Here is a 12,420-nt window from a genome sequence, read left to right as displayed (position 1 = left end):
GATTTATTTTATTTATCTGAAAGACAGAGTTACAGAGAGAGGTAGTTCCAGAGAGAGAGAGAGAGGTATTCCATCTGCTGGTTCACTCTCCAAATGACTGCAATGGCCAGAGCTGAGCTGATCCGAAGCCAGGAGCCAGGAGCCTCCTCCAGGTCTCCCATAAAGGTATAGGGGACAAACGACTTGGATCATCTTCTACTGCATTTGGAGGCCATTGTAGAGAGCTGGATGGGAAGTGGAGCAGCCAGACTCAAAATGGCACCCTTATGGGAGGCAGGCAGTGCAGGCTGGGGCTTTAACCCACTGTGCCACAGCGCCAGCCCCCATCATCAGAATATTGACCAGCAAAGTAATCCCTTTCCCTCGCCCAGTTTCAGCTTGGTATTTCAGTATTTTTAAGTTTCTCTAAAGTTTTCTTCTATGTTATAGATTTAGGTCCTTGATCTATTTTGAGTTGATTTTTGTATAAGGTGTAAGGTAGGGGTTTTGTTTCATACTTCTGCACATACAGATACAGTTTTCCCAGTACCATTTGTCTAAGAGACTGCTGTTTCTCCACGGGTTGATTTTAGCGAATTTGTCAAAAAATAGTAGGTGGTTAATGCATTGATTGGTTTTGGGGGTTTCTGTTCTGTTGCATTACTCTACATGTAGATTTTCATGCCAGTATCAGATTGTTTTGATTATAATTGCCTTGCAGTATGTCTTGAAATCTGGTACTGTAATGTATCTGATTAGTTTTTGCTGTATAGAATTGTTTTAACTATTCACAGTCTCTTCCTTTTCCATTTGAATTTTAGCATTATTTCTTCTAGATCTGAGAAAAATATTGTTGATATTTTGATTGAGATTGTATTTGATCTGTAAATTGCCTTGAATTATATGGATATTTTGATTATATTCATTCTTCTAACCCATGAACATGGAGAATTCTTCCTTTTTCATATCTTCTTTTAGATATCTGTTTAATGTTTTGTAGTTTTTTTGTAGAGAACCTTCACATCCTTGGTCAAATTTATTCCAAGATATTAAATTTTTGTAGTTCTTGTGAATGTTACTGATCTTACAAGCTCTTTCTCAGCCATGGCATTGCCTGTGTATACAAAGGCTATGGATTTTTGTCTGTTGATTTTATACCCTGCCAACTTTACCAAACTCTAATGAATTCCAAGAATCTCAGTGGAATTTTTTGGTTTTTCTATATATAAGATCATGTCATCTACAAATAGGTACAATTTGACCTTCTCTTTTCCCATTTGTATCTCTTTGATTTCCTTTTCGTGTAATGTCTCTGGCTAAAAGTTCCAGAAACATGATGAATAGCAGTGATGAAAGTGACTATCCTTGTCTAGTTCTGAATCTTAGTGAAATGCTTCCATCTTTTCCCTATTTAATGCCAGCTGTGGGTTTGTCATAAATTGCATTGATATTTTTTTAAAGATTTATTTGTTTATTTGAAAGTCAGAGTTACACAGAGAGAGGAGAGCCAGAGAGAGAAAGACAGAGAAAGAGAGAGGTCTCCCATCCGCTGGTTCACTCCTCAGTTGGCAGCAACGGGCAGAGCTGTGCCGATCCAAAGTCAGGAGTTTCTTTCAGTTCTCCCACATGGGTGTAGGGGCCCAATGACTTGGGCCATCTTCTACTGAATTCCCAGTGCATAGCAGAGAGCTGGATTGGAAGTGGAGCAGCCAGAATTTGAACCAGCACCCATATGGGATGCCAGCACCACAGGTGGCAGCTTTAACAACTACACCATAGTACCAGCCTGCCTTGAATGTTTTAAGGCATACTCCTTCTATACCCAATTTGCTAGTTTTTTTTTTATCATGAAAGAATGTTGTATTTTATCAAATGCTTTCTCTGCATCTATTGAAACAATCATATGATTTTTATTCATAATTTAATGTGATATACACATTTATTGATTTGCATTGTTGAACCATCTCTGCATACCAGAGAGAAATCCCACTTGATCTGGGTTAATGATCCTTTGGATTTCTTGTTGGACTTGATTAACTAGTATTTTGTTGTATGTTTTGGCATTTATATTTATCAGTTTTTGATCTATAGTTCTCTTTCTCTGTTGTATTTTTTCTGGATTTGGAATTAATGTGATCATAGGAAGAGTTTGGGAGGATTTCTCCCCTCTCAATTCCCTTGAATAATTTGAGAATAATTGGAATTAGTTCTTCTTTCAAAATTTGGTAGAATTCAGCAGTGAAGCCATCTTGGTCTTGCGCTTTTCTTTGCTGTAAGGGTCTTTATTACTAACTCAATATTCATCTTGGTTATTGGTCTATTTAGGTTCTCTTTGTCTTCATCACTCAATTTTGGTGAATTGCATGTGTTCAGAAATCTATCCATTTCTTCTAGATTTTCCAACTTGTTGTCCTATAGCTGTCTGTATTAGTTCCCGGTGGTTCTTTGTCGCTCCCCGACTCGCGGAGGAACGACACCGGACCCTGCGCTGTTCTCTTTCCCCGGCCCTTCCCGGGTTTGCTGCCAGCCCCCTTGCCTCCACGGAGGGGCGGCACCCCCGCCACTTCCGCGGAGAAGCGGCACACTGCCGGCCGGCTCTCTCAGGGGTTCCTCAGATGTTCCCTCCTGCATGTTGTCTCTCTCCTCCTTTATAGTCCTCTTCCACCAATCCCGACTCTGCTGGTGTTCTCTCCCCACGCGCTGAGCACGCTGCTCTCCTCCAATCAGGGGCAGGATCAGCTTCTGCAGCTTGTTAGTCGAATTGGTGAGGCAGCTGTGTGGAAGTTGTTTACTCTCTCTCAGCGCCATGTTGTGGGGGCCGGGCCCTGCTCCCCACAGTTCTTTATATTTCTGTGGTATCCATTGTAGCATTTCTTCTTTATGTCTGATTTTATTGATTTGGATCTTATACCTTTTTTTTGGTTAGTTGGGCCGGTGGTGTATCAATTTTATTTGGTTTTTCTGAACAACAGCCCTTCATTTCATTGATGTCTTAAATTTTCTTGTTCTCAATTTTGTTTATTTCTTCTCTAATTTTAATATTTTTCCTCCTCCTAATTTTGTGTTTGATTTGTTTTCATTTTTCTATATCCTTGGGAGGTATTGGTAGATCATTTATGGTGCCTCTAAAATTTCTTGATGTGGGCACCAATTGCTATAAATTTTCCTCTTAGTACTGCTTTTCCTGCATTTCATAGGTGTTGATATGGTGGGTTGTCATCTCCATTCATTTCCAGTAATTTTTTGGCTTCCCTTTTGATTTATTCTATGACCCAATGTTCATTCAAGAGCATATTTTCAGTCTTCATGTGTTTGCATATTTTCTGGAGTTTCTTCAGTTGTTAATTTCCACCTTTACTCCACTGTAGTCAGAAAAGATACATGGTTTCAATTTTTTGAGTTTGTTGAATTTTGCTTTATGGCCTAGCATACAGTCTATCCTAGAGAATGTTCCTTGCACTGATGAACAGAATGAGTATTCTTCAGCAGTGGGCTGAAATGTTCTGTAGATATCAGGCCCATTTGTTCCATTGTGTAGACTGGCTCTTGTTTCTTTATTTTTTTACAAGATTTGCTTTTATTTTTAATTTTATTTAAGGAATACAAACTTCATGCATTTCATATATGCAAATATAGGAACATAGTGATTCTTTCCACCCTATCTCCCTCCCACCACATTCCTATCTTTCTTCCTCCTCCCTCTCTTATTCCATTCTAATTTTTTACAAAGATCTATTTTCAACTACATTAAATAGAGGCATCTACAAATAGTATGAAGAAAAACGTAAAAAACACAAACACAAACAGACAAACAAAAAGCATTGTTCCTCAATAGTCAAGATAAGGGCTGTTCAAAATCATTGCATCACAAAGTGTTAATTTCAGTCCTATTGAATACCACTGATCAGAGAGAATATGTGGAATTTTATTTTGCGGACTGGCTTACCTCACTAAGTATAATGATTTCCACTTGCATCCATTTTGTTGGAAAACAGGATTTCATTCATTTTTACTATGTAATATTCCATCGTGAATATATATAATAATTTCTCTAACCAGTCTTCAGCTAATTGATGTCTAGGTTGATTCCATATCTTAGCTTTTGTGAATTGAGCTGCAATGAGCATGAGGGTACAGATAATTCTTTCATATGCTGATTTCATTTCCTTTGGTTAAATTCCTAGGAGTGGGATAGTTGGGTCATATTGTAGGTCTATATTCAGCTTTCTGAGATATCTCCATTCTGGCTTCTACAAAGGCTCCATCTGTTTACATTTCAAACAATAGTGATTAGGGTACCTTTTTCCAAATCCTTGTCAGCATTTATTGTTTGTTGATTGAGCTTTCTAACAGGAGCAAGGTGAAACCTCCTTGTGGTTTTGATCCTCATTTCCCAAATGGCTAGGGATCCTGAGCATTTTTTTCATGTGTCTTTTGGCCGTTTGAATTGCCTCTCTTGAAAAATGTCTGTTCGGGTCATTTGCCCATTTCTTAACAGCATTCTTTGTTTTGTTGTTGAGTTTCTTGAGCTCTTTTTAGATTCTGGATATGAGTCCTTTATCATTTGCAAAGTTTGCAAATATTTTCTCCCATGCTGTTGGTTGCCTCTTAAGTTGATGAGTGTTTCCTTTGCAGTGCAGAAGCTTCACAGTTTATGTAATACCATTTGTCAATTTTAGCTTTGATTGCCTGTGCTTCTGGGTTCTTTTCTAAGAAGTCTTTGCCTATGCCAACATCTTATAGGCATTGCTCAAAAATTTTGTCTAGTACTTTGATGGTATCAGGTCATGCATTTTGGTCTTTGATCCATTTAGAGTGGATTTTTGTGTAAGGTTTAATGTGGGGTCTTTTTCACACTTCTGCATGCGGAGATCCAGTTATCCCAGCACTATTTGTTGAAGAGTTTGACTTTACTCCAGGGATTGATTTTTGCTCCTTTGTCAAAGATAAGTTGGTTGATTAGATGTGTGGATTGAATTCTGGAGTTTCCATTGGTCTTCATGCCTATTTCAGTACCAGTACAAAATTGTTTTGTAGTATATAACTGCTCAGTAGTATATCTTGAGATCTGGTATTGTGGTGCCTCAAGCTTTTTGTTGTTTAATGTCGCTTTAGATATTCAATATCTCTTTATTGTTTCCACATGAATTTTAGCATCATTTTTTCTAGATTTGAGAATAATGTTGTTTATTTTGTTTGGGATTGCATTGAATCTATAAATTGTTTTCAGTAGTATGGATATTTTGATGATATTGATTCTTCTAATCCATGAACATGGGAGATTTTTCCACTATTTCAATGTTTTCTACTATTTCTTTCTTTAATGTTTTGTAATTTTCACCATAGAGGTCTTCGAAGTCCTTGGTTAATTTTATTCCTAGGTATTTTTTTTGCAGCTATTGGGAATCAGTTTCATCTTTCTCAGCTTATGGCATTGTCTGTTAATACAAAGATAGTTTATTTTTGTGTGTAGATTTTATAGCCATATTTTTACCAAACACATTGATGAGTTCCAATAGACTCTTTATGGAGTCTTTTGGATTCCCTATAATTAGAATCATGTCATCTACAAGTAGGGATATTTATTTCCTCCTTCCCAACTTGTATTGCTTTGATTTATTTTTCTTGCTTAATTGTGGGGAGCAACTCGGACTAGACTAAGTTACTGGAATTAAGACTTATTCTATGCATCTGCTCTCCCACAATATGGCGCTGGGAGAGGAGTAAACAACTTCTGCGCAGCTGCCTCTCGCCAACTTGAGTGATGACCTGCAGGAGCTGATCCTGCTCCTGATTGGAGGAGAGCAGCGTACTCGGCATCTGGGTAGCAGAGTTGGGATTGGTGGAAGAGGACTATAAAGGAGGAGAGAGACAACATGCACCAGGAACATCTATCTGAAGGAATACCTGAGCAGCCCCCGAGAGAGCCGGCCGGCGGTGTGCCGCTCCTCTGCGGAAGTGGGGAAAGTGGCAGGGGAAACCGCCCTTCCACGGAGGTGGAAGGATGGCAGCCAACCCGGGAAGAACCAGCAGCAAACCCGGGAAGGGCCAAGCAGACAAAAGAACAGCACAGGGTCCTGTGTCGTTCCTCCGCGAAGAGGGGGAGCGACACTTAATGTCTCTGGATAAAACTTCCAGGATTATATATGATAGCTATGGTGAAAAGGGGCATCCTTGTCTGTTCTGTATCTTAGGGGGAATGCTTCCAACTTTCCCTCATACAGTAGGATGCTGGAAATTGGTTTGTCATAAATTACCGTGATTGTGTTGAGGAATACTCTTTCTATACCCAATTTGCTTAAGGTTTTCATCATGAAAGGGTGTTGTATTTTCTCAAATGATTTCTGGTCATCTATTGAGATAATCACATGGTTTTTGTCTTCAGTTTTTCAATGTGATGTCTTTCATTGATTGACTGGCAAATCTGAATGATATTTCTGATGTGTTATTGCATTTGAATGCCTAGTATTTTGATGAGGGTTTTTGCATCTACGTTCCTCAGGGAAATTGGTCTATAGTTCTCGTTCTCTGCTACATATTTTTCAGGTTTAGGAATTAATGTGATGCTGGCTTCATAGAAGGAGTTTGTTGGGATTCCCTCCATTTCAGAAAATTGTTTTGAATAGATTGGGATGAGTTGTAGTTAGTTCTTCTTTAAATATCTGGTAGAATTCAGCAGTGAAGCCATCTAGTGGGATTTTATTTGCTGGGAGTGTGTTTATCATTGATTCATTTTCTCTGTTGGTTATTTGACTGTTTAGGCTTTATATGTCTTCATGGCTTAATTTACTTAAGCTATATGTTTCCATGAATCTTTCCACTTCTTCTAGGTTTCCTAATTTGTTGGCATACAGCTCTTTGTAGTATTTTCTAATGATACTTTTTATTTCCGTGGTGTTTGTTGTTTCATTTCCTTTTTCATCTCTAAATTTATTGATTTGGGTCTCCTCTCTCTTTTTTTGGTTAGTTGGGCCAATAGTGTGTCAATTTGTTTATTTTTTTAACTTTTATTTAGTAAATATAAATTTCCAAAGTACAGTTTATGGATTACAATGGCTCCCCCCCATAATCTCCCTCCCACTCGCACCCCTCCCATCTCCCACTCCCTCTCCCATTCCATTCGCATCAAGATTCATTTTCAATTATCTTTATATACAGAAGATCGATTTAGTATATATTAAATAAAGATTTCATCAGTTTGCACCCACATAGAAACACAAAGTGTAAAATACTGTTTCCTTTTTGGCCAGTACCATTTATTGAATATACTGTCCTTGCTCACATGCATTTACATGCCCAATCACCTTTCCTTCCTTCCTTCCTCCCTCCCTCCCTCCCTCCCGCTCTCTCTCTTTTTTCTTTCTTTCTTTCTTTTTCTTCTCCCTTTCTCCCCCTTTCCTTCCTCCCACCCTCCCTTCCTTCCTCCTTTCCTTTCTTCTTTCTTTTTCTTCCTTCCTTCATTTATTTCCTTCCTTTCACTTTCAATCCCCCTCCCTCTTTTTCTTTTTCCTTGCTTTAAGTTTGTGCTTTCAAAGTTTGAAGAGTTCAAGTCCTAATTATAAAAACATAGCTTATGCCATATTCTTTTCTTTTTTTTTTAAAAAAAGATTTATTCATTTATTTGAAAGAGTTACACAGAGAGAGAAGGAGAGGCAGAGAGGCAGAGAGAGAGAGAGAGAGAGAGAGAGAGAGAGGTTGGTCTTTCATCTGCTTGTTCACTCCCTAATTGGCTACAACTGCCAGAGCTGGGCCGATCTGAAGCCAGGAGCCAGGAGCTTCCTCCAGGTCTCCCATTTGGGTGCAGGGGCCCAAGGACTTGGGCCATGTTCTACTGCTTTGCCAGGCCATAGCGGAGAGCTGTATTGGAAGTGGAGCTGCTGAGACTAGAACTGGCTCCCAATGGGATGCCAGCACTGCAGGTGATGGATTTACCCACTATGCCACATCGCCAGCCCCACCATATTCTTTTGACTTTGTAGTTCTGCCTTTCCTGACTAGGTAGAGACCACATCCTGTGCATGGGGCCAGACAAAGACCTGATTCTTATGTTTCCATGTAACCAGTTTTCTGAATACCCCCACCAAGCTCTGCATTCCCAGAGGTGCATGGCCTCTTCTTTAGCAGATGTTGAGCATTAGCCCATTTACCTGCCAGACACTGAGCCCTCTACTCTATTCTGTATTTCCGCTTTCCTGTTCTTGTAGCAGGTACAACATAGGAAACATTTTCATTATTAAAAAAATCAAAATGGTGTTGTTTTTATTTATTTGAATGCTGCAGGTGGAACCTCTGAGTGTGGACCTGCAGTCACCCACCACAGCCAATCCTAGGACCAATGTGAGTCACTAATCCACCTTTTCCAATGCCAAGGAATAAATGATGTTGTCACCTCTGCCAGAGCCTGAATGAGAGCCAGCAGGGGGTGCTGGATGGCTGAGGGACCCAAGGGGTGGTGTAGGGCATGACTGATGTCTCTGAGCTGGAGACATTGATCTCTCTGACTGAGCATATACTGACATGGGCTCTTCCTGAGCCCAAGCATGGACTTTATCCCCTAGGCTATAAGGAACCACAGGAGGTGTTTGAGCAGAAGGGCCATAGTTAAAGCTGGACACAGGGACCCATGTGATGATCCAAGTCACTGATGCAAATCCATGGAAGCACTACCTTCCCACCCTCCTGACCTCAGTCTTTCCTCATCATGCTGCTATGATTACTAAGTGGCTATGTTTGTTAAAAAGTGCAGTGTGTCTGATCATTGTGGAAGCTATCTCTGTCTTATTTTCTGCTATTTTTTGCTGATTGATCACTCGTGAGGGTCACTGCTTTTGTGTGCATGGTTATCTTTTCATAGATATTGGTTATAATTAGCGCTAATCTTCAGAGAAGTGAAGAAAGCAACCTGGGATTCTGCTGGTAGGTGATTTTGCTAATTGAAGTCTGAGGCTTGTGATGCCCAAGGTCACAAAATCAGTTAAAACTCACAGTGAGCTTGCACTGTGACTCCTTTACTGGAGTTTACTCTTCCACTGAAAGTGGCAGCCCTTTGAGGGTTTTCTTATGAAAGTCTCTTTGGGTCATTCCTGAGTGATTCCATATTTTCAGGAAGCTGAAATTAGGAGTAGAGTGGGCACTCGAACCCATGAGCTCCGAAATGGGATGCAAACGTAGAAGCAGACTCTCAAATTCTGTGCCAAACACTGTGCTTTCAGTTGTTTGAAAACAATTCAGACTTCAATCCAAGTAGTTCAGCTTGCCATTAATGGAAGCAGCAAGTCTCATATGAGGTTTTTAAATGGCTGTGGTCAGTGATGACTCCACTCTTGGATGTACTGGGGTGACAGTTGCCTTCGGGTTCACAAAGGTCCAGTCTGCAATTTGATACATTGTAACGAGACTGCTGTTTGAAGTTTAGTGAGCTGGAATTCCTACAGCCCTGCAAAGATGAAACTTATCTCTTAAACTCTCATCTCTACACTCCCACCTTCCCAAGATGCACCTATATCATCCTGGACCAGGGTGCATGCTAAGACTCCACCTGTTTGTATATCCAATTAAAGTACTATCCCCTACCCCATAAAAAGAGGTTGGGAATGGGGGAGAGCCCTCTTCACAATGGGCCACACTCAGATGTACCTCTCTAGTTTTCTCTCTCCTTTATTGGCCTACTCATGTTGGCATTTCTCTGTATGGGCCATCCATACTCATATGCATGAATGTGTCTATTTCTTCACTATTAAGAAAGTCCTGTTCCAGTCTGCATTTGGAACTCTTATCTCTGTGTGAGGCAAGGGCACGGAATATAAACTAATATGCTCATGTCCATGTGACAATCACTCATATCAGAACTACATAAGAGGAATGCACATCACCCCAAGACCTTGGACTTTGGGCAGATAAAGGGAAGAGGTGGACTTTGGTTTGAGTCCTCTGGGGATGCTTGGAGTCTGTTCCTGGTACAGAAAACAATCTTCATATTGGGCATTCTGATAGGCAGCAGAGTGGACTGCCTCAGTGACTGCTCAATGTGCAATCCGACATCTAGTTTTTCACCCTAACAAAGTCTAATTTTTACTAGGTACAGGGCAGCCTGGAATACAGATTCTGTTTGAAACCTTTCTTGAAGGCAGAGTGGTTAAGTGACTGTCTTCTGTCCCATGTGGAGACATCAATGGTTGTGTGGTAATTCTGAGACCTTCCTCAGGTAAAGCTGGGGCACTCCCGATCAATCTTCTGCTTCCACCTTCACGCCATTGAGGCAGTAGCTGGAGTCCCACCTTTGACCATGAGAACACGACTGCTGTTATAGAAAGTGAGGCCAATCACTAGAATCCGTCAGGTCCTACAATCCTGGATCCTTGCTGTGGTTTTCTTTGTGTCCCTACAAAATCCATCCATGGAAACTTAGTCCTTAATGTGACAGTATGGAGAGGTAGGGCCTTTGAGAGGTGGTTAGGACATGAGGGCTGTTCTCCCATGAAGGGGATTAGTGCCCTTGTAAAGGAGGTGTGATGCAACTTTTTCACCCCTTCTATAATGTGAGAACCCATAGCAGGAGCACCTAGAGGGACAGGCCCTCACAAGACTCCAAGTCTGCTGGCGCCTTGATCTTGGACTTCCCAGCTCCCAAACTATGAGCAATATCACCTGTTGCTTCCAGGGTGTGCATCAGCAGAAAGCTAGAAATGGCAGCAGCCCTGGCTCTGAACCCCAGCACTCTGATATGGGATGTTAGCAACAAAGGTAGTGTCTTAACTGCTGCTGCAAAGGCCCCACGAGGTTTTTCAGTAACAAGGGGATGCGGGTAGGGTGGTGCTGGGGCTGGAAATGTGCTTTCAGAACCAGGAGCATCCCTGGTCATGGGGGCTTCCACAGAACACAGAGCCCCCAGAGCCTGGGGGCCTGGGGAAATGACTGCTTGCAAAAATAAATTGAGTAAATATGTAATGTACTATAAGTCACATTTGTTTTTCATTGCCTATAGAACACTTACTTAAAATTATTATTTTTTTTTGGTATTCCAAAATGATACCTGTTTAAAGAAGAAAAGATAGGCAGGCAAAAGGGGAAAAATCATCTACAATCCCGATATGTTAAAATGATTATTTTCTCATGAACTTTGAGTTTTTCAAATTTATATGTGATTCTTTTTTAGTTTCCTCTCTATGCCTCACTTCTTCTTTTCTTATTTTTCTTTTAATTTTTACAATGATATATCTTCAATTTACTTTAAGCCAAAAGCTTAATGCTCCACTAAATAACTCATAGTAAATAGAATAACTACTATTTCTCAACAATTTAAACAAGGACTACAAACAATAATTAAATCTTAAAATGTCAATTTTGCTCATGTACATTACATTTTTGTATGCTGTGTTTTATCACAAATTGGAGAAGACATATGATACTTGTCTTTTGGTGAGTAGCTTATTTCACTAATCATAATGGTCTCCAGGGAACATTTTGTGTAGGAAAGACAGGGTTTCATTCCTTTTTATGGCTGAGTAGTATCATCATGCATATATAACACAGTTGCTTTATCTAGTCGTCAGTTGATGGACATCTGGGTTGATTCCATATCTTAACCATTGTGAATTGAGCTGCTATACACATGCGGGAAAAAATAGTGTTCCATATTCTTAATTCATTTCCTTTGGGTAAATTCTCAGGAGTGGAATGGCTGAGTCATATGATAAACCTATTTTCAGATTTATGAGGAATTTACAGACTGTATTCCATGATGGCTGTACTAGTTCTCATTCCCACTAACAGTGTATTAGGGTACTTTTCTCCCCACATCTCACCTGCAATTGCTATTTTTCATTTTTGGATAATAGCCATTGTAACTGGGATGAGGCGAAATCTCAAGGTGGTTTTTATTTGAATTTCCCTGATGGCTAATGATCCTGAACAGCTTTTCATGTGTCTATTGGCCATTTGTATTTCATCCTTTGAAAAATGCCTTTTTGGGGCTGGTGTTATGGCGTAGCAAGTAAAGCTGCCACCTGTAATGCCAGCATCCCATATGAGTACCAGTGCATGTCCTAGCTGCTCTGCTTTCTGTCCAGCTCCAAGCTAATGGCCTACAAAAAGCAGCAGAAGATGGCTCAAATGCTTAGGCTCCTGTTATCCTCAAGGAAAACTGGGTGAAGCTCCAGGCTCCTGGCTTTGGCCTGGCTCAGCTTTGGCCATTGCGGCCACTTGGGGAGTAAATCAGTGGGTGGAAGATCTCTGTCTCTCTGTCTCTCTATCTGTAACTCTGACTTCCAAACAAATAAAATAAATCTTAAAATAAGAAAAGAAAAATAATTGTTCATATCCTTTGTCAAATTTTGAGCTGACTTCTTGCTTGTTTTGTTGTTGAGTTTCTTGAGCTCCTTATATATTCTGGATATTAATCCTTTACCCAAAATATAATTTGCAAATACATTCTCCCAATCT

The 12,420-nt window shown here is 40.2% G+C and overlaps 1 long non-coding RNA gene across 2 annotated transcripts in view; it reads left to right on the top strand.

Annotated features, from left to right (window-relative positions):
- Positions 1-12,420, top strand: part of LOC149121695 (uncharacterized) — a 76,045-nt gene that overhangs the window by 50,222 nt on the left and 13,403 nt on the right. Inside the window, exon 4 of one of the 2 annotated variants that reach the window (XR_016222383.1) lies at positions 8,260-8,316. The exons of the other annotated variant lie outside the window; for it this stretch is intronic. This is a non-coding gene — a long non-coding RNA (uncharacterized LOC149121695). The remainder of the gene's footprint in view (positions 1-8,259; positions 8,317-12,420) is intronic. 2 annotated transcript variants of the gene reach the window in all.

This window comes from Oryctolagus cuniculus, chromosome 16, assembly GCF_051225735.1.
Source record: "Oryctolagus cuniculus isolate XC-2025 breed Fujian yellow rabbit chromosome 16, ASM5122573v1, whole genome shotgun sequence".
NCBI classification, from domain to species: Eukaryota; Metazoa; Chordata; class Mammalia; order Lagomorpha; family Leporidae; genus Oryctolagus; species Oryctolagus cuniculus.
The sequence above is the reverse complement of the archived record's forward strand: the minus strand, read 5'-3'. Positions and strand labels throughout refer to the sequence as shown.